This window comes from Ascaphus truei, chromosome 8, assembly GCF_040206685.1.
Source record: "Ascaphus truei isolate aAscTru1 chromosome 8, aAscTru1.hap1, whole genome shotgun sequence".
Classification (NCBI taxonomy): Eukaryota; Metazoa; Chordata; class Amphibia; order Anura; family Ascaphidae; genus Ascaphus; species Ascaphus truei.
The window spans coordinates 81,267,975-81,294,900 of NC_134490.1; positions in this window are offsets into that span (position 1 = coordinate 81,267,975).

Genomic DNA, 26,926 nt, shown 5'->3' on the forward strand with positions numbered 1-26,926 from the left:
CCAGATTTGACGCTGTGACATCAGACACGAATGTCAGCTGTGAGCGCGAGTACCCGGAAGAGATCAGAGGATCATAGCGCCGGGAGCCTTGTGATTGCGGGCGATTGCAGTTCCCTAGAGACGCGGATCCTATCGGGCACCCCTGACGGGCTATTACCAGGCAGAGCAGAACATCACGGTGTTCCAGTTAAGGACAGTAGCTATATGCAATGTTCTATGGATACACACACTGATAGGACACTCTTCTCTGCTATGGTGGAACTTACCCTTGTATTCCCCTGATGCTGCACTTAAGATTCTTTACTTGTAAGTAAGGATAGGGGCGTGTGTCCTATTATATATTTTTTACTTATCTAAGAGATCTGTCTTTGTCTTTTCTGTTTTTCACATACACATTTGGAGTTTCCCTGGCAGAACCTTGGGGGGCTGAGGAACCCAGCCCTCTGAAGACAGGACATTAGATCATCTTCTTCTATTCAAATTGATGTGACATGTTGGTTGAGCACCGGTAATCTGTTTTGTTTGTGTTTACCTTGTATAGTCGCCATTTGCATATCTCCCAGGGTACCTCAGGAATGTTCCTTTTGCACCCCCAGGCACCTCTCCCTAATTTATTTGGAGGGAGGTTTGAGGGCACATACACAGTATACAACTGAAGAACCAATAAAGTATGAAGCTCCTTCTTCCCCCTCCTCGTCGCCTGCAAAATTGTGATTTTGGTCATTCTATCCAAATTTGCACTGCCAGAATGAAAACGCAATTCAAAAAGCCTTTTTCGCATGGTTTGGACATGTAAAAAGGGCTTACAGAATAGCAAAACAGGCAATTTGCTTCTTCAGTACACTTTTGAAATAATTTCTCACAGTTCGGAGATACTGGAATAGGCACCTCTGTGTCTCTCTCTTCTTAAAAATCCGTCCGGAAACGGATTGATTTCTGTCTCTGAAAAATTAAAATCAGAGATTACGGAGTGGCTTTTTTGAGAGTGATCAACGGAAATCCGCAGTCCAAACGAACCGGCCGATTCGAGGCTGACCCAGATTTGCAAAAAGAAATCGCCCTTCTCTAGCTGTAACAGGTTAGTGACTTTGCACCTTAGAAATAATGCATTTTGTAATGTAATGACACCAATAGAGGTACAGAGTCAAGTGAACTGGAGAAGTCACAACAGAGGAAGAAGAAATAGAGTTCAGTCAGATGCTGGTTCTTTAATGGAACTGTGTTATCAATACGATAAGCTTTCTAGGTGGTATTGTTTTTGAAAATGTGGAAATTCTCTGTAATACATGAAATATAATAATAATCATTCTACCAATAATAAACGAGCAAAAATAATGCGGTGGACTATATCTTATTCGTTACCATAACAACGCTATACTCATAAATCACAACCAAGTGCCAGGTTCTAAACTTAGGAGCATTAAAAAGGACTTTGAATATGTTATTATGTTGAAATAAAAGGCATCTGGTACAAACTAAATGAATTACTTTGTGGTCTTGTTCCATCACATTCAGCTTCATTAGCTTCAGTTTGAATGTGTTTTGAATACAGTTAATGCAGAGTGATCTTGTGTGATACTATGCAGTATTCTTGTTACCTCTGAATCCTCATTTACATTGTTTCAAATAATGAGTTATAAACATGCAAGTAACAAGGTTAGATTCACTAAACTTTGATATCGAATTAAATTTGCAGATTGATAAGAAATTGGAAAAAAAATAGTTATTTTTATTGCTTAATTCATCAATGAATCATTGCATACAATAAGGCAGGAATGGAATGTTTTTTTACCAGTGTGATATTTGTGAAATAGCTTTAATTGCAAACATGTAAATGCACATGCAAATGAGCAATCAATGCCAAATTATTTACTCAAGTACTATTCACTAAATCCCAGGCTGGAATTCATTTCAATGTAAGCCACCACTTTTTCCCATACAGATGTAGCCAGGTCTCCCTCTTACCTTCAGGCTGCAGGCCACATGTTGCCAGGCAACCAATAGTGTTGCTAGAATCTCCTGAGTGGAGATTTGAACATTAGTTGAGCTGACAGTTAGGGCAGTTAGGAGTTGGAATCTGGATACTGAAGGGGTAGGGTGTGAGTGTGCTGGTGCCTGTGGCATCTGCACTAGGCCAGAGACCCCAGATAGACCCCATTTAGGCCCAACTCCCTCTCAGTTTGTGGCTGCTACAGGAACAGGCCCATAGATAGGGATACTGCCCCTGTAGCTTGTAGTGAGGGACGCAGCCAGGACACAGCGGCATCCTGGCCCTTGGTGGTCTGGGACCAGACCATCCCACGGAAGAGACTGTCCTTGAGGTGGACATCCCATGTGGGGACCATCATTGGGTCCATGTACCTCATCACAAGATGCAGCGCGCCTGGGTGCAGACGCACCCGGCAGGTACCCCACGCACAAGTGCACCAACATACACTATAGTGGCAGCGCTGACCACATATAAGGGTGAGGGGTTATATCCTTGTGGACACTAGAGTAGTTGGGTGCCCGAGGGCCCCGTCAGGTACTGTGGGGACTGTGAACAAGTGTATGGGACACTGGGCGGGTGGTTACGGCCGTATGAGGCCTGGTGGGTAGGCTGTAACCAGTAGTCATACTATCGTTCTGTAGTAAAGTTGTTACTTTATGTTTCACCCATTGTGTGTGGTTATTGTATAAGCTATGTATATAGGTCCTTTAATGGGTAATTCCACATAGTAGAATTCGTTACAGGTGGAGGCGCTGAAGAACACTGTACCAGTATAAATGTACAAATGTAGCACTCTTTCCCCCACCCCCTTGGAGGATGTGTGGCTACGGTGTGTGTGGTGCAATACCTGTGGCTCACAGGAGGTTTGAGCCTCCGCTGCAGGGAGCCTGGGGTGTAAACTAGTACGGTGTTCTTCAGCACCTCCACCTGTAACGGATTCTACTGTGTGGCATTACCCATTACAGGACCTATATACATAGTTTATACAATAATCACACACAATGGGTGAGAAATAAAGTAACAACTTTACTACAGAACGATAGTATGACTACTGGTTACAGCCTACCCACCAGGCCTCACACGGCCGTAACCACCTGCCCAGTGTCCCACATACTTGTTCACAGTCCCCACCGTACCCGACGGGGCCCTCAGCCACCCAACTACTCTAGTGTCCACAAGGATATGACCCCTCACCCTTTTATGTGGTCAGGCACTTCCACCTCCATCCCTAGCTCCACACTATTACCCATATATTGTACCATCTTGCCTAACTTTTTATTATCTACTGCCATCTCCCTTATTGTGCAGCTATCAACTTCATCTGCTTCTCACACCCCTCTTTCCCCAGAAAAAAATGACACTGCACTCTTTCCTCCTCTCCTACTATTCCTACACTATGACATGTCCCCCAATCCTGGCCCTACCCACATACCAATCCTTGTACATCCCACAACCTGCCCCAGCATGTGCTGTCTACAATGACACAACATGTGTTTCTATACAATATACTGTAGTGTACAATGTAACAATGTCACTAGAAATGTCTATAATGTCTACAAACCCTTTATTATTATTATTATTATTATAGTGTCACTATCTATCCCAGGCACTAACGGGACACGGTCCCTAACCTAAGGACTGTCCCTGTAGCATCACAAGCTGGGGAGTGAGGACCTACCTGGGACCTAAGGGGTTAACTGGCCTATCCCGTCCCCCTAGCTCTTCCCGGTCCTAACTCTAACTATCTAGCACCTAGTACTTGCAGTAACGCACTGCCACCTACTTGGTACTGTACGCACAGCAACCGTGCTGCACAGACACTGTGCCTGCTTGTCAGACCTCACAGCACTGACAGCACTGACAGCCGTGACTCTGACAAGACAGCACTCACACTAAGGGCAGAGTCCCTAACTGGGGCCGTCCCTTATCAATTACCCACTAACCTGGTGGGGAGTTGGGGCCTACCTGGGAGAGGGGGGACCTTACGCAATGCAGGAGCTTCACTTGCTCCCGGCACCGTTGCTTCCCCTTCTGCTCCGCTGCTCCAACTGCTGTAAGTGACAGGGTCCCTAACCTGAGGGCTGTCCCTGGCAACACTCACTCTACTGGGTGAGTCAGGGCTATCTCGGGCCTTGGGGGTTGCTGGCCTAGTACAGGGAGTCACTGACTCCTGTACCCTACCTCCTTCCCTTGGCTGCTCCTCGCTCTGACTGACAAAAACCCTGTCTGCACACAACATTGTTGCAACTCTGCAGCATGAGAATCTGCCAGCTCTATTGGCTTCAATGCTGCCTGTGACAAGGGTGAAAGTGCAGTCCCCAGAGGCTGCTGGGAATTGTAGTTCTTGGTACAGCTCTTTTCTATGGGGACCGCGTGCGCATGGGCGAAGCTCGCGCCATAACCAAGAGGGCGGTGCCTCCACTGCTACAGGGGTAAGGCAGGGGGCAAAGGAAGATCAGGGGAACCGGGGGTGACCCCCTTACATATATATAGGTAAAGGGACTACATGTATTCCAATGTTTTTCTTTTGTTCTTGCCAAATACAATAAATCTGCTATATACAATATAATTGTGGCCTGCATACTGTTTTTCTGTGTTATAACTGTTGACAAGAAGCACATACTGTATATTGTTCCTGCTTTTGTCAGTGTTTATATATTGAACTCCCATTTAAATCCCCGGGACCAAATGCAGCTCCAGGACCATTGTTCTAAAATCCCTGGGGGATTTAGCCTTCCCTACATCTTGTCAGGTTTTTATTCTAAGAGTTATTTAGAGCTTTCGGTAAATAATAAAAATCAGACAATAGAGCAGCAGGTGAAGTGTGGTGGTGTTAGTGGGTATAAAGTTGCACTAAGACAGACTGAACATTATGTTATTGGCAGATACAGTAACACACTGTTGTGCTAAAAACAAAAACAAGTGATGTTAAGACGCTAATGAGTTGTAACATGGATGTTGTTTTTGCATACAGATGTAGCAGGATTTATTGTACCCGGCACTGGGGCATCCTGCGTGACCATGGCTGCCCCAGCACGGAGGATCATTGCTGTGGGGGGTCCGGTCCGGGAGCACGGACACCCCGCAGCGATGCTGTGGCAGAATTATCTCCAGAGCCATGGCTTTTTGCATTTTCATCCACGGCTCTGTTGACCAGGAGTTTTGCTACATCTGTATAATTCGCTTTACGGATACACTTTAAACCCAGGGAAAGTAACTGATCATCTACAATCTACACAGTTTTTAGGCCAAGGCGGACAGAGCTCCTTTAACTTAGGGCTCCAAGCGCGCTCATTAGAAAATCAGTAACCAACATTGCATTCCCTGCGGTTAAGGCAAATCCACAAAGCTAATTCCATGCAAAAACATTATCTCATTAGCATAGGCTTAACGGCATTTAAATTAGCACGGCCTCATGCTAGCTTCCAATACCATGACTCACATTAAGTCTGTCTTACCTAAAATGTCGGTATCGCACTACAGACCCTAAAATATGGGTGAGGGGGAGAGTGGGGGGGGGGGGGAGACAAAGAGAGAGGGGTGGGGGAAGAAGGGGGGGAGATGGGGAGAGAGGTGGGGAATTGGGGGGAGAGAGGTGGGAATTGGGGGGAGAGAGGTGGGGAATGGTGGGGAGAAAGGTGGGGGAGAGAGGTGGGGAATGGGGGGGGGGAGAAAGGTGGGGGAGAGAGGTGGGGAATGGGGGGTTGGGGAGAGATGTGGAGAATGGGGTGGGGGGGGGGGGAGGTGGGTAAGGGAGAAAGACACCTGTATGTAAAAAGCAGCACATCTGAGATACCCGGGAGATATGTTGATGTAACAACATTTAAATATACTTTTTGTATATCCGGTTAGCATATCTCCCAGATATCTCCTGTGTGCTTCTTTGTGTGCACAGGTGTCACTCTGCGTGTTGTGTAAAGGTGTGTTTGGGGACACACCCCTTCTGCAGATCATTAGCAATCATTTCGGTTATAGTTAACGCAAGACCCGCTACGGCTGAAAACAGCACTGAACACGCGTTAGTGAGATTTTAACGTACCCGTTAGCCCTTATAGAGATGTTAAGTTTAATTAACAATGTGTTAAGTCAATAACAGTAGCTCTGTGAACCTGCACCAGTGGGTTACTGTGTTACAAAATCACAGATAATGTATCTAAATAATGAAAGGGTCAGCTATTAATCAGAATATCTGTTCCGTCGATACACGCTCTTTCAGACTATTCTTCAACGTAATCAATTGAACATTTACAATTTGTTAAACTCCTTGAGCCTTTTAATAACGTTACAAGCATTTATTTTAATACAGTACGGCGCCATTTAACAGCTGAACACCAGAAACAGTTGCAAGCCAGTGCTCACTGAATGTATTTTTAGCAAGCAATTGTTTGTCCTTATCCTTTCACTACTTACATGTCATGTTCTCTAATTCCTTTATGCTCAAATACCTGTGGTACATCTGTGACATTTTGATTTGTTGACACTATGGTAATACCTTTTTTATCTGCAACTAGTTTTTCATCTTGTACTGAATGCACCACCTGGAAGGGCAGCTGCCAGCTGGTGGGTGCATCACCTGGGGAGATGTTTCAGACATAAATTATTGCATAGATGCATTGGTCTCTAGACTGCATATCCCGTTGCAAGAAGCACATTGTCCTGTTACTAATGTAACATATTTAAGCAAACAAAGGATACATAAAAACACACAAAATAATGCCAATCACAGATACTAGTGCACTGTATATATCGAGAGTTTTAGCACAAACTGTTTATATCTGTAGTTAAAGAATGAACAGAAGTTAAATACACACGCCCAAAGGTACATTAAACATAGTACAAAGAGTCAAATGATAGTTTATGCACAAACAATATTTAAATCCTTATTGCCATGCATTGTATAGCAGCAATACATTTCCTTCTAGTAGCACAAGGAATAAATGACTTTAGGGGAATATGTAGCAAGAGATAGAAAAAGGCATTATGGTGTTAAATCAAGGCAGAAGGCAAAGATACACGAAGCTCCGATAATGAGTATCTGAGCACCATCAGCAGTAACTGCTGGACTTGCACAACAGTTAATTGCAATAGAGCTTTAAGACCCTTTATCAGAGGTTCATGAATTTCCTCCCCCCCCCTCCCCCCCTCCCCCCCCAATGTATCAATGTGTATTGTGCTGAATGTGCTCCACATGTCAGTGAATATGAGTGAATAGGAGGAAAGTTGCTCAGTGAGCACAATATTGTAATGGGTTGTATCAAAGTTTGTATTTGTTAATGTTATATCATACTGAAAACCTTAACAAAATGTGTGTTTCTAACCCCCCTGCTGCCAAGATTACTGTCAACACACTAAATCACTTTTTGCTGCACTCCATGTGGATGAAAGGACCATTTTAATTGTTGGAGAATAGAAACTGCATTTTAATAAAAGTAGAGAGTGTGTCGTCATTTTTGTTTCTGTTAATGGGGGCAGTTTTCTCCTTTAGGTCTAGATACACTAAGCTCCATTAAGCTCCCGTGAAGAGCAGAGCGTTGACTATAACGATGTTAGTGGTAATGAGATGCACAATGTGCAAAATGAGGCGTTATTATATAATTTCCTAATATCCACTAAGCCCATTAATATTAACACAGAGACCTAACATTACATTATTTAAGTTGTACCTAGATTTGGTATGAAATAGAACTTTTGTATTGTCTAAATGTGTATAATGCAAAAGATAGGCATCACTTTAACTAACATAGAATAATTTCCCTCTCCACTTCTGTAAAAGCGCTATTTCAAAGTCTGCAATATTGCACTAAAACGGCTTATTATAGTACTATGACACTCCGTCCAAAAAAATACGATACGCCAAAAATGCCCAAAATTGCATTTTTTGCCAGAAACTGCTATTCGCTAAGCTTTGATATGCATATAGTACTAAAAAAAAGTGCAAAAAAAGCCATCTGCAGGCTGCCGCTAAAGGAATTGCAAGATGCATAAAAGCAATATTAGTTTTATTGCAGAGGATTGATACCAAAGGACGGAGGGGACCCCGGAGACCCACAGAGATCTGGGGGTTCCTGTGAGTCCCCAAATCTCTGGGGGTTGTGGTGGTTCCCCGCAAGTCCCCGGTGTACCCACGGGCCCCCACATATCCGGGGGGCCCTATGGTTCTCTGCCTCTCCGGGGGCCCCTTGGGTCTCTGGGGGCCAGTTGCCAGGGGTCCCCGCCGGCCTCCAGTATCAATCCCTACACATTGAATGGCACTGTGTTAAACCATGGCCATGGTTTGACACCATGGTAATAAATGGACAAACTACAAAAAAAGCCACAAAATAAAACACATTACATTTAAAAATAAATTAAAATGCCAATAAACCAATTGATTGGCACAGTTGTACACCATGCCCATATAATATGGGCATGGTTTGCCACTATGGCAGTCAATGGGCAGACTAAAAAAAACAAGCACCAAAATACAATACATAACAATTAAATAAAAGCAAACTTTCGGAAACAAATGCATTGCTTGTCTCTGTGCATATCTATACCCTTAAATGGGCATAGATAAGCACATTGGCAGTCAATGGGCACCCTAAAAAAATACAACAAAAAATACAATACATTGCAATGAAATACAAAATAACATTTGCCTAAAAATGCATTGCTTGTCAATGTGCTTATCTATACCCCGAAAGGTATATTTTAAATGTAATGTTGCTGCCAATGGAGGATGGTGATGAAAATGAGGAGGAAGATGAGGGTGACCTTCATCCTGGCAGGGCTAAGTAGAACTTTAATTTAGTTTATGCTGGCTGGTTTTTAAAAAAAAAAAATTTAATTTAAGTTTTTATTAGTTTTTTCCAACAGTTGTGGGGGGAGGGAGGCGGGAAGGATACAGAAATAAAGAGGAGGGGTAATGGGTGAGGGGTGGGGGGAGGAATGGTGCAACATTCCTGACAGTCGACAATCATACAGTACTGTATATAGAAATACATTATACATAGCCACTGGAAAAAATACCCTTTATTGCTACTATTGGGCGGGGGGGGGGGGATGGCTTGCCCATCTGGTTACCTGGGTAGTGCAGGGATGCTCATTGGAGGATATTGGACTGATCCATGGGTGGGTGGTCCTGCATGTTGAGAGTTTCATAGATCAGCCACGGCTGCCATACCTTTTGAAACTTTGAACAGGAGTCTCTCAGAATCCCAGTAAGTCTATCCATTTTGAGAGAATACCAAATTCGTGTTCTTATCTGATTAAGAACCGGCAGTCTTGGACTCATCCACGCTTCTGCTATAGCCCAACACGTTGCTGTCATTATATGGCTAATGAGTTTATTCTGGTATCTATTCATGTTCTTCTGGGGTTTATTTAGGAGACACGCCCATGGGTCTAAAGGGAAATTGAAGCCTAAAACTCTTTGAGTCAGTCTGTGAGCTTTTCTCCACAATTCTGACACCCTGTGGCACATCCACCACATATGGATGAAAGAGGCGCATTGGCCGCAGCCTTTAGGGCACATAGAGGACGTGCCTGGATATATTCTAGCCAGCCTCATCGGGGTCAGATACCATCTATATAAAACTTTGTAGGCATTTTCCTTAATCTGCATACAAATGGAGCTTGTGGCTGGTGCTTCGAATATTTCCCCCCATGTTTCTGGTTCCAGAATTTGGCCTAAATCTTTCTTCCAGTGTGCTATGAAGGAGAATTCTTTTCCCAGGGAAGGGAGAAAGATTGAGGAGTAAATAGTCGATGTCGACCCTCTTTGGATTGGGGTTTTGCGACATAATGTCTTGAAAAATGTCAGGGGGTGAGTTAGGCCTCCCCCTTGGACAAACCACTGGATTTGTAGATACCTGAATACTTCACCACCTGAAAGATTGTATTGCTCCCTGTGGGCGGCGAAGGGGAGGACCCTGGACTTTTCCCTGTCCACAACATCCACTATTCTGTGGATCCCCCTTGACCTCCACTCGTCAAAATTTTACTTTGTCAAACCCGGGGAGAACTCCTGGTTAGCGAATAGTGGTGTCATCCCCGATCTGTCAGAGCCAAGCCCCGGGATTTTTTTAATTTTTATTCCACAATTTCAGGTTATGAGATATTGAGGGTAAACGGCTGGTTTTATTTTTAATGGGCAAATGCGTATAATAGTAAGTCTACCCATTACTGTACAGTATGTGTTGTGTGGGAAAGGGGGGGGGGGTTGGGGTACATGGGGTGGGTTGTAGGGGATACTCTGTAATGTTGTTTATTGGTAGGTAGTAGGTATTTTAATGTTTATTGGGGGTACAGGGGGTGGGTGAATGGGTGTACATGGCCTAGGATGGGTGATTACGCCTACAGGGTAGTGGGAGGGGTTAACATAACCCCTTTATTACCATAGCGGTTACCACAGCTATGGTAATGAAGGGATTAACTTCTCCCGAAAACTTCCTGGTAGGCCTAACCACCCACCCTGGGCCAAGTATCCCTATTCACCCATCAACCGTACCGTCAATAAACCAGTTACATGTGACTTAACCCCTTCATTGCCTTAGCCGCTAGCCGCTACGGTAATTTTTTTTAAATAATAGAGTAGAGGGGTCTCCAGACCTCAATTGCATTGATTTCAGCCTCGGGGACCCCCTACTTCTCGAGATACAGGACCCATTATGGGGTACAGGTATCCCCCTGCAGAATTTAAGTCCCCTGGTCATGTGGGCCAGGACAGGGAGGATTTTAAAATGGCGGCGATACCTGTATCTCGAGAAGCAAAGGGTCCTCGTGGCTGAAATCAATGCGGTTCAGGTCAGGAGACCCCCTGCTCCCAAACACTATTATTAAAATGAACATTTAAACTGCACAATCGCCTGTAAGAGACGCGCATGGAGATGCAGCTTTCTCTGTGCAACTCTTCCAGGCTGCAGTTTAAACATGTGTACAGAAGTGGTTGGTAAAAAAAATCAACCAAAAGGATCCCTTATATTGCACTCGTTGAGAACATACATTAGGCTGGAAAAATGTCATCCAAGGGTAACAATGTCCCGTCAATTGAAGGGACATCATTACCCTTGGATGACATTTTTCCAGACTAATGTATGTTCTCAGTAAGTGCAATACTGTAAGGGATCCTTCTGGTTGATTTTTTTTACAAACCACTTCTGTACACATGTACTGTATACTATTTACCCTTATGCACTGTGTGAACTATATCTATACCCCTATGGAGTTCTGGAGCTTGCTGGGTTATTGCAACTGTTGTTGTTTGGAGGTGTGGCCCTCCTCCCCGGGGGTTAAAGCTCGCCCTGCCCCACTTTCCAATTAGTTTTTATCATGTTCCTGTGAATCACAGACCCAGTATGATTTTTCTCCCTCCAGCAGAAAAGAGAGGTGCATGTGAATTGTGCCAGGTAGTGTTAGGACCTGCAGACTGGTCATGCCATGAAGTGGCTGCAGGCTTATAACCTTTTGGCCAAAGGGTTTAACTAAATGACCCTTACTCATGAGCAGATTAGCACTGAAGTATTGTACAATACTATATGTTGTGTCGCTTTGTATGTTGTGCTGGCCTTTCTGTTTTTGAACTATGTCTATTATTCGCATGAATTAGTGAGCGGTAGGTAGTCCTTTGTATATTGCAGTTTAAACAAACAGTTTCAGCACAATAAGACTTAGAAAGAATAAAAAACAAGTAGTATGATCTTGTATTTTTTGACCACACTAGAAATACATTGTTTTTTTCTTAGTAAATACCGTTTTGACACATGTCCATCAAATTGGTGAGTGTTCTAAAATCATCACAGAGAAAATTACAACCTTATCCTGATCAGAGTCCACATGTGTTCTCTAAACAATTTGGGCACTGATGAAATTCAAGAATAATGTCCAATCAGTACTGGTATATTAAAAGAACATTGTAATACTGAATAATTGATTGTGATCTAAAAGTCCCTGTAATGTTGTGAGGAACTTATGTCAGAAATGATATACATGTCACTGTGATCATATGACTTCCAGTTTAATCGCAATTTTCACCCATATAGAGCTAAGTGACAGTTATGAATATTGTATCATATTTTTCAGCCCACAATTTACTTTTTGCTTCAGGCTGCTGGCAAAATGACCCCGCACCTCCTCAGGTGCTTTCACCTCCTGACTGACTCTCTGATGCACATTTCCTAGAGGGGATATAAAGTATTATCTTGCCGAATGGGTCCTGGCTGCTACTCCCAGTTACTCAGCAACATCTGTCAGGCTGGTCAAAGCTTTTGATCGAAGGTGGTTATATGGAGAATTAAGGCAGACTCATGCAGCTTGCATCACAGGTGTTCTCATCATCCCAAATGTATATTATCTGATTATTTATACTGTTGGTTATCATCACATTTCACAAAGTCCATATCTTTATCCTATATTCATGGTCCTAGTACTAAGGATCACATGGTTACTTATGTCCTGTGTGTTATACCTATTGCTTCTATTCATAGACCTGTTATATATATCCGGGTGTGGTGTCCCCCTTTACTAGTCGTGGGTACGTATGCCGGCTAATATAATTATAAAAAAGAGGGGTTGCATACCATTTTGTGGCTGTTAGAATGGTCAAAGTATGGTAGCCTTGTTGGTTTAAATCCCATGTTTTGGGCAAATTACTGAACTAAATGGCCTATACTTGTGAGAAAAATATATAAATTAGCTAAATAATTTGTGATACTGGACATGCATTTGAACTTCTTTGTTTACTATCGTATTTCAAAAAAGTATTTCGCAAAAACGCGCTGCTTGGTGCATAGCCCCCACAGTATGATGGTCCTGATACAACCACAAGTCATCAAAGAGATCTACAACAGCAGAGCTGAATTACACGGACAATCATTTGAATGGGTTTGGTTTCGTATAGACCAATTTGTTTATGATTTATCTGCCCAGGTGTCATAAAAGTATTTTTCCCACCAGTTCCTCTTCGGGTTCCAAGAAAACCAGCAAGACGTTTTAGGCAGCAACTGGACTTCATTTGCAATGGACATATGATTTTCTAATTGCACTAATATTGATTGTATGTGTTGCAGGGTACATGCAACCACACACGCGGATTCTCTTGATAAGGCTTATTTATTGAGTCTTAAAAAAATACAACACACAAAAACAAAATAGCTTCTCTTCAGCATACAAAAACAAAATAGCTTCTCTTCAGCATACAAAACAAAATAGCTTCTCTTCAGCATACAAAACAAAGCAGCTTCTCTTCAGCATGCAGGACACAGACAGTTCATCAAACATTTACTTTGCAAACAGACCTTATAGCAGTAAACTCTTCAGCCTTTCAGTCCTGTCTCCTGACCAGCTAGCTTGCATGTGTGTACAGCCTGGGGGTTTTAAAACACCTTGATTATGCAGCTGGGGTCAGACTAATTAAGCAGCCCTTCTCCACTGAAACTTAACCTTGTCACTGCTGCACTGCAAGCCTAAACATAGGTTTGCCAGGTATATGGCTGGTGACATTCATTCACCCTGTCACATTCCTCCCCTGTTAGTGTGTGGCTGGGGCCACGCATGGCTGAAGCCCGACCATCCACCCCTTCTCTAGAAAAGAAGTCCGCATTTGCATTTTCTTTTCCAGGCCTGTGCTGAATCTCAAATGAGAAGGGTTGGAGGGCCATATACCACCTGGTCAATCTAGCATTGGAGTCCTTCATACTATTTAACCACTTCAATTGAGCATGGTCCGTCACCAGAGTATAATGGATTCCTGCCAGGTAATGCGTCAAAGCCTCGATTGCCCACTTTACTGCGAGGCACTCCTTCTCAATCACTGAGTAGTTTTTTCCCTCTGGAAAAATTTCCTACTCAGAAAAAGGATTGGATGTTCCACTCCCTCAAACTGTTGTGACAACACTGCCCCTAGCCCTATCTCTGATGCATCGGTTTGCACTATAAAAGGCCTGTTGAAGTCTGGGCTTCTAAGAACGGGACCCTCTTATAGACACCTTTTTATGTCCTCAAAGGCTCTCTGACACTCCCTTGTCCATACCACTTGTGTAGGGGTACACTTTTTTGTGAGGTCCGTTAATGGGGCTGCAACTTACAAGTAGTTGGGGATGAACCGCCGATAGTACCCTGCTAAACCCAGCAGAGAGCGTACCTGCGTTTTTGTTTGGGGGGTCGGAACTTCTTTGAGGGCATCTACCTTGTCAGCTAGTGGCCTTACTTTTCCACCTCCCACTGCATAGCCTAAGTATTTGGTTTCCGCCTTACCTAAGGCACATTTCTTAGGGTTGGCTGTGAGCCCTGCCTCTCTTAGAGATTTGAGGACCGCTTTCAGCCTATTTAGATGGGCCCGCCAGTGTTTACTATAAATGACAATGTCATCTATTTAGGCTGCAGCATAAGCCCTATGGGGTCTCAGTACTTTATCCATGAGTCTCTGAAATGTGGCTGGGGCTCCATGCAGTCCAAATGGCATTGTCACAAACTGGTTTAAACCCATGGGAGTGGCAAAGGCTGTTTTGCACTTTGACTTTTCCTCTAAAGGTATTTGCCAGTATCCTTTTGTTAAGTCCAGCGTGGATATATATTCCGCATTAAAAAGGGCGTCAATTAACTCGTCAACCCTTGGCATCGGATATGAATCAAACTTGGATACCGCATTGACCTTTCGGAAGTCAACACAAAATCTTACCTTCCCATCGGGTTTAGGGACCATAACTAGTGGACTACACCACTCACTGCATGATTCCTCAATCACTCTTAAGTTTAACATTTACTTGTACCTCCTTCACTACCAGGGCCCTACAACTTTCAGGCAACCTATAAGGACGGGAACATAATTTTATCCCAGGTGCTGTCTCGATCACATGTGAAACTAAATTAGTTTGCCCTGGCAAATCAGAAAAAAACATCATGGAATTGTGTAATTATTTCTAACAAGTCCCCTTTATGTTCAGAGGACAATTGTCTACCCATTGGGATTTTATCATCACCGACAATGTTCTCCCGTGGGGGCTGCGGACCCAGATCCGTTTCCTCCTCCACCGGGTGGATGTATAGAGACTGCTGCATCTTCCAGGGTTTCAGCAAGTTCACATGGTAAATTTGTTTACCCTTCCTGGACCTTGGTTGAGCGATCTCGTAATCCACATCACCCGTGCGGCGGAGTACTTCGAATGGGCCCTGCCATTTGGCTAGGAGTTTGCTCTCACAACTGGGTAACAACAACATCACCTGGCCTCCCGGGTGAAACACTCTCATACGAGCATTTTGATTGTAATGTTTCTCCTGACTGTCCTGGGCTAATCTAAGATTCTCCCTAGCAAAATGGCTGACCACATCTAGGCCCTTCCTAAGGTCCAATACATATTGCAGGGTATTCTTAGAAGGAGACCACTGTTCCTCCCTGGACTCCTATAGGAGGTCTTGGATACCCCGGAGTTGCCGGCCATACAGCAGTTCAAATGGAGAGAATCCCGTGGAGGCCTGGGGAACTTCCCGCACTGCAAACAGCAGAAAAGGAAGAAGTTCATCCCAGGCTCTCTTCTCTGAATCTACAAATTTTCTCAGCATCCCTTTTAGAGTTCGGTTAAATCTTTCCAGCAATCCGTCAGTCTGTGGATGGTAGACCGATGTCCGAACAGACTTGATCTCCAGTAATTTTAAGACATCCTGCATCAGTTTAGCCATAAAAAGTGTACATTGGTCTGTCAACATAACCTGGGGAAGTCCAACCCGTGAGAACAGTTCCAACAACTTGTTGGGTACTTGCTTCGCCGTTGCTGTTCTCAGGGGGAACGCCTCAGAATATCTTGTTGCATAATCCACTATTACAAGAATAAACCTGTGTCCTTTCGCAGAAGGTTCTAGAGGTCCTACCAAGTCTACCCCAATCCTCTCAAAGGGAACTGACACCAAGGGTAGAGGAACCAAAGGGGCTAGTTTTTGTCCCTTCGGACTAGTTAGCTGGCACTCCGGACATGCTGCACATAACTTAGAAATATCACTATGCATCCCTGGCCAATAGAATCGGGATGAAATACGGTCCAATGTTTTATCCCTGCCAAGGGGACCACCCCAAGGGACAGTATGAGCTAGAGTGAACACAGATTTAACAAACGCCTTGGGAACCAATATCTGTCTGGTGACCTCCCCTGTTTGTGTCTGCCTATTCACCCTATACAGGATATCATTTGATAATTCAAAATGGGGGAATACTATCACCCCCCGTGCATTCAATATCTGCTCATCAATTTTTACCATTTTATCATGCTGTCTAGCAAGGACTGGGTCTTCCCTTTGCCTCTGGTGAAAATCAGGGAGTATAGGTCTGGTAAATCTCCAGGGCCCATATCCCCCTCCATCACTTGTGACTTCTGGCTACTAGAATGGTCACCTTGAGACCCAGATTTCTGCAACCAGTCCTGTTTGTCAGAGCGTCTTTGCTTCCGAGTCTTTTGAACCCGGTGTCTACTGGGAAAAAGGTCTGCCGAGAAGGGGAACAGTTTACCAGGGTTCTCGTGAGCCATAGAATAAGGCTCCTCGGGAGAGACTGGAGCCATTAGGTCTGAAAAGAAAGGCCAGTCCTGCCCGAGCACAACGGGGGCAGGGAGCCAAGGAGCGACTCCTACTTCGAGGTAGGCCTCCTGACCTTTTACCTGTAGCCGGATTTTGGTGTCGGATACTGTTTTTCATTGCCGTGTATACATTCTATACTCCATGGGGAGTCAAAAGAACACACGTTAGCCGGTAACAGTTCCTGGAAGAACAGAGTTTTCCCAGAGCCCGAATCTACAAGGGCCTGGGCGGTTTTACCTCCAACCTGGGCTTAAGTAGCCAGGGCTTGTAATTTTCTCCAGTGAAGGCCGAAGTAACGGTCCTGCTGAAGTAACAATCCATCTGTGGACAGTCCACATGCCGGTGGCCTTGTTCTCTGCAGGCGGAACATGGAGCGGGTTCCCTCGCAGGAGGGTGCCGTGGATAGCGCTCCGCTGGACCAGATACTGGAGACCAGGCATCTGGTGGGTCCTGTGGGTGACGTCCTCGAAAGTTCCTCTCATTTGGCGACAAGCCGTCATCAGGAAGGGGATGAGGGTCTCGGCAGTGCCTGGTGTTTGTACTTCTTCCTTGTTGGAAGGACTGTTCCTTTCGTGGCACTTGGCGGTTGCGTATGGAGGGGCCGTAGTTTCCCCGTTGTTCCAATCTCCCTCTTTGAGTGTCCGCAAGTGCTGGTGAAGTTGGATCCGTTGGGTCCAGGGCACTCGCCTGATCCTCGGCCCCAAGGAAGTTAACGAGTCGGACCGCCAAAGTTAGGGTTTCAGCAGCATGGCATTTTACCCACGAGCGTGCAGAAGGGGGTATTATCTGTAGGAATTGTTCCAAAACAAGTTGCTCAAGAATTGCCTCCTTAGTACGCTCCTCTGGTTGTATCCAGCGAGTACACAAGTCCAATAACTGCTGAGCGAGTACCCGGGGTCTCATCTTAGCGGTGTACTTCAGGTTCCAGAACTGCTGCCGGTAGGTCTCTGGGGTCAGACCTAAGCGATCCAGTATGGCGGCTTTTACTTGTTGGTAGTCCATTGCCTGATCTGCCTGGAGGCCCTGATATGAGGCCTGGGCTTCTCCTATGAGGAGCGGGGCCAAAGCAGTTGCCCAGCGATCTGCAGACCAGCCCTGATCTTCGGCAACCCTTTCAAACGTCAGTAGAAAAGCCTCTGGATCCTCGTTCAGAGCCATTTTCCTCAGGAGGACCGGGGGTTTGTTCGCAAGTTCTGGACTGGCAGACCCCTGGAATTGGGTCAGCAGCCTGGCCATCCGCTCATCCTGTGCTGCCTGCTGCTGGGTTAGGAACTGGGTTTTCTGCTGCAATAGTAGTTTGGCCTGCTCCTGCATTAACAGTCCCTGCTGTCTGGTCTGCTCTGCTTGTACAGAAACTCATAAAAATTCTTCAATTTTTCTCATTTTTGTGTGTTTGGCCCTTCAACTACAGGGGCCTCTCAAAATCCCGGCACTTATGGCACCATATGTTGCAGGGTACATGCAAACACACGCGGGTTCTCTTGATAAGGCTTCTATATTGAGCCTTAAAAACATACTGTAACATACGTGCCTGCCACAAACAAGGAGAGACCCCGATACTGAGGTGAGATGGGTAACAAACTGCACCCACAGCTACGGAAACACGCCTGGAAAGTGGAAAATAGGCGTCTGGAACCGTCTGGGAGTATAAGATAAAGTAAGATACTTGCCAGACGAGAAGGGAGATTCCAGTAGATAGGTGGTACCGAGAGCCTGGGGTTCAGAGCCGGGAGGTAGGTCGGAATGGGGTGTCCAGGAGGTCAGGATACAGACCAGGGGTAGAAGACCAGGGCGGATCCACAGCCAGGCCGGTTCGGTATGCAAAGGATCACTGAAAAGACAAAGCGATAGGAACTGAGACAGACACGCCACAGGAAACGCTGGGGAAACCAGCGTAGCTGCTACAGCGTGGCGAAAGCGAAGTCTGCCAGGAACAAAGAAAGCAGCGCCGAGGCTGCTATATAAGAAGGCCTTGGAATGCCGGGGACTGGAAGCAGGATACAAGGCACATGGAGCCCAGCAGGCCAAACACGGAGTCTGTGACAAGCACAGTTACTTGCAACTTTGGATTGCAAAGTCTATGTCCAGCAACTTCCTGAGGGTGGGGCAGGCACTAAAAAGCACAGAAGGCCAATCAGGCCAGAGCTGCACAGGAGGCAGCAGGAGGCAGGTGATTGCAGAAGCAGGGAATAGATTGTCTGGAACCTGCAATGCTCCGGATGGAAGGGCTCCAACCAAAGCCAGGAGTGGATTCCTGACACATACAGCACACAAAACAAAATAGCTTCTCTTCAGCATAGAAAAACAAAATAGCTTCTCTTCAGCATACAAAACAAAATTGCTTCTCTTCAGCATACAAACAAGGCAGCTTCTCTTCAGCATGCAAGACACAGACAGTTCATCAAACATTTACTTTGTAAACAGACCTTATAGCAGTAATCTCTTCAGCCTTTCAGTCCTGTCTCCTGACCAGCTAGCCTGCATGTGTGTACAGCCTGGGGGTTTTAAAACACCTTGATTATGCAGCTGGGGTCAGACTAATTAAGCAGCCCTTCTCAACTGAAACTTAACCTCGTCACTGCTGCACTGCAAGCCTAAACATAAGTTTGCCAGGTATATGGCTGGTGACGTTCATTCACCCTGTCACAGTATGTTTATACACAAATTAAGTCTTTTTTTAGGTCACTAGCGCTTAGTCACAAATATTCACCCACTAACCGCTAAGGTGATTAAAGGGATAGTGGCCATTAGTTTGTTTTTTGATTGTACTGTTGCCGCCCAAAGAGGACAAGAACGCGGTGTACTGTGATGAGGACGGCCTTCATCCTGTCAAAAAAAGTGCAAATTTCATTTACTTTATGCTTGCTGGATAATGTTATATTTTTAATGGACAAATTAGCTTTTATCCAGATCTGGATAATAGTGACTTTGCTCATTACTATACTGTATGAATCTTTTTTGAAATGTAATTTTAATCACAGTGTATTGTAGCAGTGGATCTCCGTAGCTGAACCGCATTGATTTCAGCCCTGGGGACCCCTGCTTTCTGAGTTACAGGCCCCGGTATGGGGTGCAAGTATTCCCCTGCAATGCTTAAATCTCCTGCTTCACGTGACCGGGACATTAAAATGCACAGGAGATACCGACACCCCATACTGGGGCTTGTAACTCGGGAAGCAGGGAGTCCCTAGGCTTAAATCAATGTGGTTCTGTTCCGGAGACTCCCTGCTTCAATACTATGTTATTCAAATTTAAATAAAAACAGTGCAATTGCCTGTGAGAGCTGCCTCAGGGAGATGCAAACAGGCGGTGGGTAAAAGTCACTGCACCGCGATTTGCGGTCTGCAGCTGACTTTTCTTGACACGGGGGGCATGGCCAAAGTGAGTCGGGAGGGGGCGCGGCTATGATGTGGGGTTGGGGGGAGGAACGTGTTGGCAAACCCTCCCACCCCTCTCTTTCAACTGACGAGGAACCGGGGGCAGGAGGGGGAGGCGGCGCCAAGCGGGAGCCCCGCGCGCCCACAAGCTGGCCCCTTCACAGCTCCCCCGGGGGGATCGGGGGCTGGGGAACACCTCCCCGCGCCACACACTGAACCACCAATGCCAGCCTCTCCCCGTGCGCGCCAGTCTCTCCCCAGCTTCCCCCCCCCCACCCCCACCACGCTAAATCCGCCCAGAGCGGGCAAGAATGGGGCCAGCCACGCTCCCGCTAATCCACCCCCCATCCCCCGCTTACCTCCGACCTGAGCAGCAGCCACAAGGATCGGAGGCAGAGGGGGGGGAGCCCAAACAACTTACTGACCCTGCTCGGGCAGCAGCCGCAGGGATCGGAGGAAGGGGGAGACCCGGGCAGCAAAAAGTTTAAATAAATGAGAGACATGGAGAGGGGCTGTAAACATACAACACAATATATATATATATCCATACACACACACACACATCCATACACACACACTTTCCCGCACCCCACGAAGCTGACAGCTCCAGACTCGGCTCTGATTGGCTCACAGCCACACCACGTGACGCGTCACCGCTCGGATCTCAATTCTATTGCATCCCCTGGCGGCTGACGCGTCACAGCGTGTAGTGAGCGTGCAGGGAGGAGGGACTGGGACCTGCTCGGGAGGATATGAGGGGATGGTGAGTAACGCGCACCGGCCGTGCGCACCGCCGGACGCAGCGGGACCAAAGCCTTATAGTCTGTGGCCAGAACGCACGGTCGAGAACTTAGAAAGAGGCTGAGATACCATCACTACTGTCCTGAGCGGTATTGGCATTTTTCTACCTTATGGTTTGAGACTTGGAGAAATGGTCTCAGATTCTTTCTGAATACCGTGATAACACAAATGTCAAACCGTTCGATGGGGTCATGCCACATCGTTCGAGATTGCAGCAAAGTTTTCGAAGCTACTAGAATAGGCCCCAAAGTGTTTAAGAAGGGTGCGCTGATATTACAGCGAATATGTACGAGAATGCCACATAAACCAGGAAGATACAAGCAAGATAAAGATTAGCCAGAGAGTGTGACTGGAAGACACCGTCAACAAAGCTTTCCACAGCAACACTTGAACAATTACATTTACAATTTCAGACAATACATGGGGAGATAAAAGGAACCAAAATTAACGGTGAATACTTCCGTTACTTATGGCAAAATAATAGTATTATTTGTAAATCATAACTCCAGAGGACCTCGCGCAACAAATAAGACTACTCACCAAAGCAACAAAAAAGTGGGCCTCCATATGAAACTCAGCAAGACCAAAGTGATATTCAACACGTGTGTGAACTCTGCAAAGATCAAAATCAATGGAATAGATCTAGAAAAATATGGACTTTGCCTACCTTGGCCAGCAAGTAACAATGGATGGGATCCTTCTGAGTAAAATTAATAGTAGAATGAATATCGGATGGATCGCATTTGGAAGAAACAAGACTGTAACCCTGCTTTTCCCCATTATCTCTTAGCATCCAATTCTTCCACTGTCGCCAGGAATTCTGGGTGATGACATGCTAAGTGCAAAGCCAGTAAAACCTACACGCACAGCTGTCTGGACCTTTTGGGTCTCTTCAGTGTAAGACCGGTTATACTGGTTTTGCAATGTGATGTTGGAATAGGTTTCAACCATATATTATATAAGTTATGGTGGGTAAAAAAGTGACAAAAACCCTCCACCGTACAGTGTACAGTAAATAAAAAACCCACGTGTGAGCACATTCACATTCGCAGACAGGTCTGGAACTCTGCCCTTCCCCATTATCTCTTAGCATCCAATGCTTCCACTGCAGCCAGGGATTTGGGGAAATTACATGCAAATGAGCACTCGCAGTTTCATCTTTTACTTCATGTCTATTTTAACACGGACACCTGTCTGTGAGAAGGTTTACCGGCTTTGTATTTCTGTAACCCAGACTGTGCTAAAAAGCTGAATACTATGGCAGGCATATGCTTATAGGGGTCAAGGTTAAAATGGACATGAAGTAAAAGGTGACACTGTGTGCTCATTTGCATGTCATTTCCCAGAATCCCACGCTGCAGTGGAAGCATTGTATGCCAAGAGATAATGGTGAAAAGCAGGTTTGCAGACCTATATTTGCTGTACACTGTAGGGGTGGTTTTTGTCACTTTTTACCCCTGTAACAGGGCCTTTCCCCTGTCTTAAAGGCTTTAAAAATAAAGCCTGTTGTTAGCTTATGAATCCAGCAGGGAGCTGGTTAATTTGAGCAGGAATTAATTGACCAGTCTTCACCTGGCTCATCAAGCATGCTTAACAGCCTGCTGCACAGACTGCAGGTAATCTCGAGCACAGAAGATTATGTGCTGCTAGAGAGATCCCAGGGGAAGAGGGACTCACTTTCAGGCAGCATCAGTCCCTGGAACCCACCAGAGGCCCCCGCACCCATAGACACCACCATAGACCCTGGACTGATGTGGAGAGCATCCTTCCTACAGGTACTTCTCTTTAGACTTGAGTCAAAAGGTTTGTAAGAGGCCTAGCCTTCCAGCCCTGGGATAGGGACTGCTGAATGTTAATCAGTCCCTTACATGGGGTAAGGCCTGGTGATTATTTTCTGTTCTAACTTGGTTTGCTGGTATGAAGCTGTTTTCTGTTTAAAGCTGCTGGCTAATAAAGCCTATGTTTATTTTCCCTTAAAAACGTCTCTGGTGTTTTACCCTCTGCTCACATCTCCAACACCCCCCTATAACTTATGTAATGTGTTGAAGAAACAAGACAAACTTTCAAGGACATCTTTCACTGTGCCTCAAGAGGAAAGTGTTTGACCATTTTATACGGTCTGTGGTCACGTATTGATGCGAAACTTGGTCCCCGAAGATAATTCAGAAGCTTCAGACAAATCAAAAAAGCAGGGAGAGATGTATGCTGGGTATTGCTTGCAGTACAGGAAGAAGAATGATCGGGTTATAAACCAAAACAAATGTTTGCTAAATTATCACACGGTGAAGAAATTAAAAATGCAGTGGGACAGACATATCGCAAGATGAAATGACCATCGTTAGACAGATAATACTTGACTTGATTCCAAGGGAAATTAAAATACTGAGACGATAACTAAAGTAAGATGGGCGGATGAAATCAGAAAATTTGATGGAGCATCGTGGAGAAGAGAGGCTTGCAATCGCAGTACCTGAAAGCGATGGATGATGATGATGATGATGAGGTTGATGATGATGGTGATGATGGTGATGATGGTGATGATGGTGATGGTGATGATGATGATGATGATGATGATGATGATGATGATGATGATGATGATGATGGTGATGATGAACCGTACTTGATTAAATTGTATATCGTAATTATGAGAAAATACTTTCAAAATAGGTTAGAAATCTGATTTTATGTACTTTAGCTCAACCTCAATAAAATAAATCCACATAAAAATAATTGCATGCAGTTACTACAACAATTGAATGCAGTTGTTGTATAAAAATCTAATTTAACAGAGATCTGTGACAAGCAACACAGCATTTATTTTTCACAAAAAAGAAATTCAGTAAGAACATGAACTGAAGCCAGCACGGTGCAATGTATTAAAAAGCAACATTGCTTTGTTGCAAAGTAGGGCACAGATTTGTATAGCTCCGGAAAGAATATGAGAATAGGCAGAAGACCAATGGTTGTAAATTGCAGTAGTTGCCAAATTACATATTTATAAAATATATATACAGTATATGTGTGTATTTAAAAAACAGACAGCTAAAAGTATTTCGTTTCCTGTACGTGTTCTTGACATTGATTTCACATGTATGTGCTGTACATACAATACTACTGTATTAACTGTGATCAAAATGAACAAATGACAATGACATGTTTTAGGGGTTAAATTTGGATGATTGGTATGATACTTTTTAACAAAATCACTTTTCTAAGTCATTCTAACCATTTTTATTTTGCATACCGTAGATACAGTAAGAAACAGGGGGTCTTCGAAGCTGAACTGCATTAATTTCAGCTTCGGACCACCGTAGTCCCAGAGATACTTACACGGAGGTTAACATCGCCCATGTCACGCGGGCCAAAAGAATGCCACAATTTTATCCATCATTGTTTCGTATTGACCTGCGTGACGCGTGGGTTTTAAATCTCCATTAAGCGCCTTCTCTGGTAAGTATCTCGGGAAGGAAGGGGTCTCCGAAGCTGAAATAAAGGTGGTTCAGCTCCAGAGACCTCCTGCTGCCCCCCTATATATAAAAAAAGGGGTAGGGGCAAGGTGTTGACTGCGCATGTGCTAACAGCTCCAGCTGCAAGCTATTATCTATATCTGAAGAATTTGGCTTAAAAACGCAATTCTAAAGCCCTGATGAGATTATCGAGGCTACTAGGATTGCATAATTTTACAAACATTACGATTTGGGGCTTATTGCTGCACACAGCATGGCATGTTTCGGCGAGAGCCAAAAATGGAGATTAAATGCCATGCACTTATCAAGACTTTCTGAACAGCTACGAGTTTTGTTTTGTACGATAACTGCTCAAAAGCCTCGATAAGTGGGTTATCGAGGCTACTAGAATAGGCCCCTAAGTATTTTGGATTCATGGAGCAATTACAAGCACTTTGTAAGGATATCAAAAAATGAGCAAAGACTTTGGGCCTCTTGCACTAAAGGTTCATTAAAAAAAAAAAAAATCACCGGGCCATTTAAATCACCGTTTTTATGAGCGTTGCTATCACGGTATTCAGAAAGCCATCATTACCTGTCATAGCAAAATTCACAAAACGGGCGATTAGCCGATGATCTGATGAACGACCCACTGGAAAGGCCTAACCCGTGAGTTGTATCTGCTGCAGAGAGAGCTGCTCTGAGAGAGCCGTCTCTCCCTGTGCAAATTTTGCCCGAAATACATGTGTATAAATTTTAATTTTGATAATAGTTTAGATGAGCAGGGCGTCTCCTTAGCTGAACTGCATTGGCTTCAGCCTCGGGGACCCCCTACTTTCCGAGATACAGGCCCCGTTATGGGGTGCTGGTATCTCCTATGCATTCTATTCCCATGGTCATGTGACGTGGAAATTTAAATGCATAGGAGATACTGGCACCCATTCTCTGAGTTTATGAACATGCCGAAAAGCGGTGATAAGTGGCTTATCACGGCTATATCAGTGATTTTTTTTATGACCAATTTTTTTTGAGCGATTCCGTCTTTTATCACCCACTTATCACCACTTACTGAATAGCAGTAGGCATTTTGGGCGATATGTGGTTGATAAGTGGCTTATGAACGCTTACTGCATAGGCCCCTTTAACTTTACAGAGGAAGACACAATTCGTATATTATTTAAGGGCACTCAATAGGCATTTGCTCCAGATAGACAGCAGGACAATTGGAGGGACTTAGAGGAGTTACATTTATTTCTAAAATGTTTTACCAGGAAGTAATACATTGAGAGTTACCTCTCGTTTTCAAGTATGTCCTGGGCATAGAGTTAAGATGACAAATAATACATGGTTACAATACATGGTTACATAAGTGAACAGGGTATACATTATATACAAGGCATTGCATGCACAGTAAAAGAAATATATATTATGGGCGCATGAAACAGTTACAGACCGGATTAAAATGTGAGACAGCCTTTGTTTTGAAAGAACTAAAACTGATGGCGGCTGTGAGAGTCTCCGGTAGATTGTTCCAGTTGTGGGGTGCACGGTAAGAGAAGGAGGAGCGGCCGGTTGCTGAACCTTGGGACCATGAACAGTCTTTTGGGGCCTGATCTCAGATGATAAGTGCTGCATGTGGTAGGGGTGAGGAGCTTGTTCAGATAGCTGGGTAGCTTGCCCAGAAAGTATTTAAAGGCAAGACAGGAAAGATGAACTTTGCGCCTAGACTCAATAAGTGATGACCAATCTAGTTCTTTGAGCATTTCGCAGTGATGTGTGTTGTAGTTGCATTGGAGGACAAAATGAGAAATTGAATTGTAAAAGGATTCAAGTTTGCTACGGTGGGTTTGGGTTACAGCCGAGCTGTAAACTATGTCCCCATAGTCGATATTAGGCATTAGGCATCTGCTGTGCAATACGCTGAGAGACAAAGGAAAGAATTAGGGAGTGATCACAGAACCTTACTAATTGTATAATAATAAATAAATAAGGTAATCAGGGGATGGGCGCAGACTGTGAGCTAGCCAGTGAACCAGAGAAAAGTGGAAGGGGAACGCAAGGTGATTGTGCCCCTAAAAGAATTCACTAAACTGCACACCACCAAGTGTAAAAAGTAACTTTTAATATATTGACTTAAAACATATATTACCAAAGATAGGTGTAACGTGAATAAAAATGAATTAAATCAATAGTGTCAAGCATCTATGTCATCTAGTATGTATGGTAATAATATCCCAATTAACCAGCTAATGATGGTGGGATATGGAAGGCATAGAATGCAAAAGGTCAGGGTAAACACCCCTCTGTATCAGCTGTTAGACCAGATGGTGAATATATGAAATGGTCAGCGAGACCAGATAAATAGTAAATAAATGTCCAATCCTCCTAACATGAACATAAAATAGTGCAACTCTGCAATAGTGAACTGTCACGTGAAATACAAATCCTGTGAGTACAGGGACTGGCATTCACAGCCACAGTGTTGGTGAGTATACAGCATGCAGTAGGTGAGAGTACCTACACACAGAGGAAGGGGGAATATCAACTGTACTCGCTGCTTACAAAACCAGACTAAAATAGCCCAGTTATGTGATCTGAACAGACTGACACAGGAACCTACAAAAACTACATTAAAACAGCTCCAAGTAGGAGACTGACAACATTGCACGTCCAACGCGCGTTTCCCTCCAGCAAAGGAGCTTCTTCAGGGACAAATATTTACTGGGGGGGAGAGGACTGATCCCTTATATACCCTGTCATTGCCTTGATTG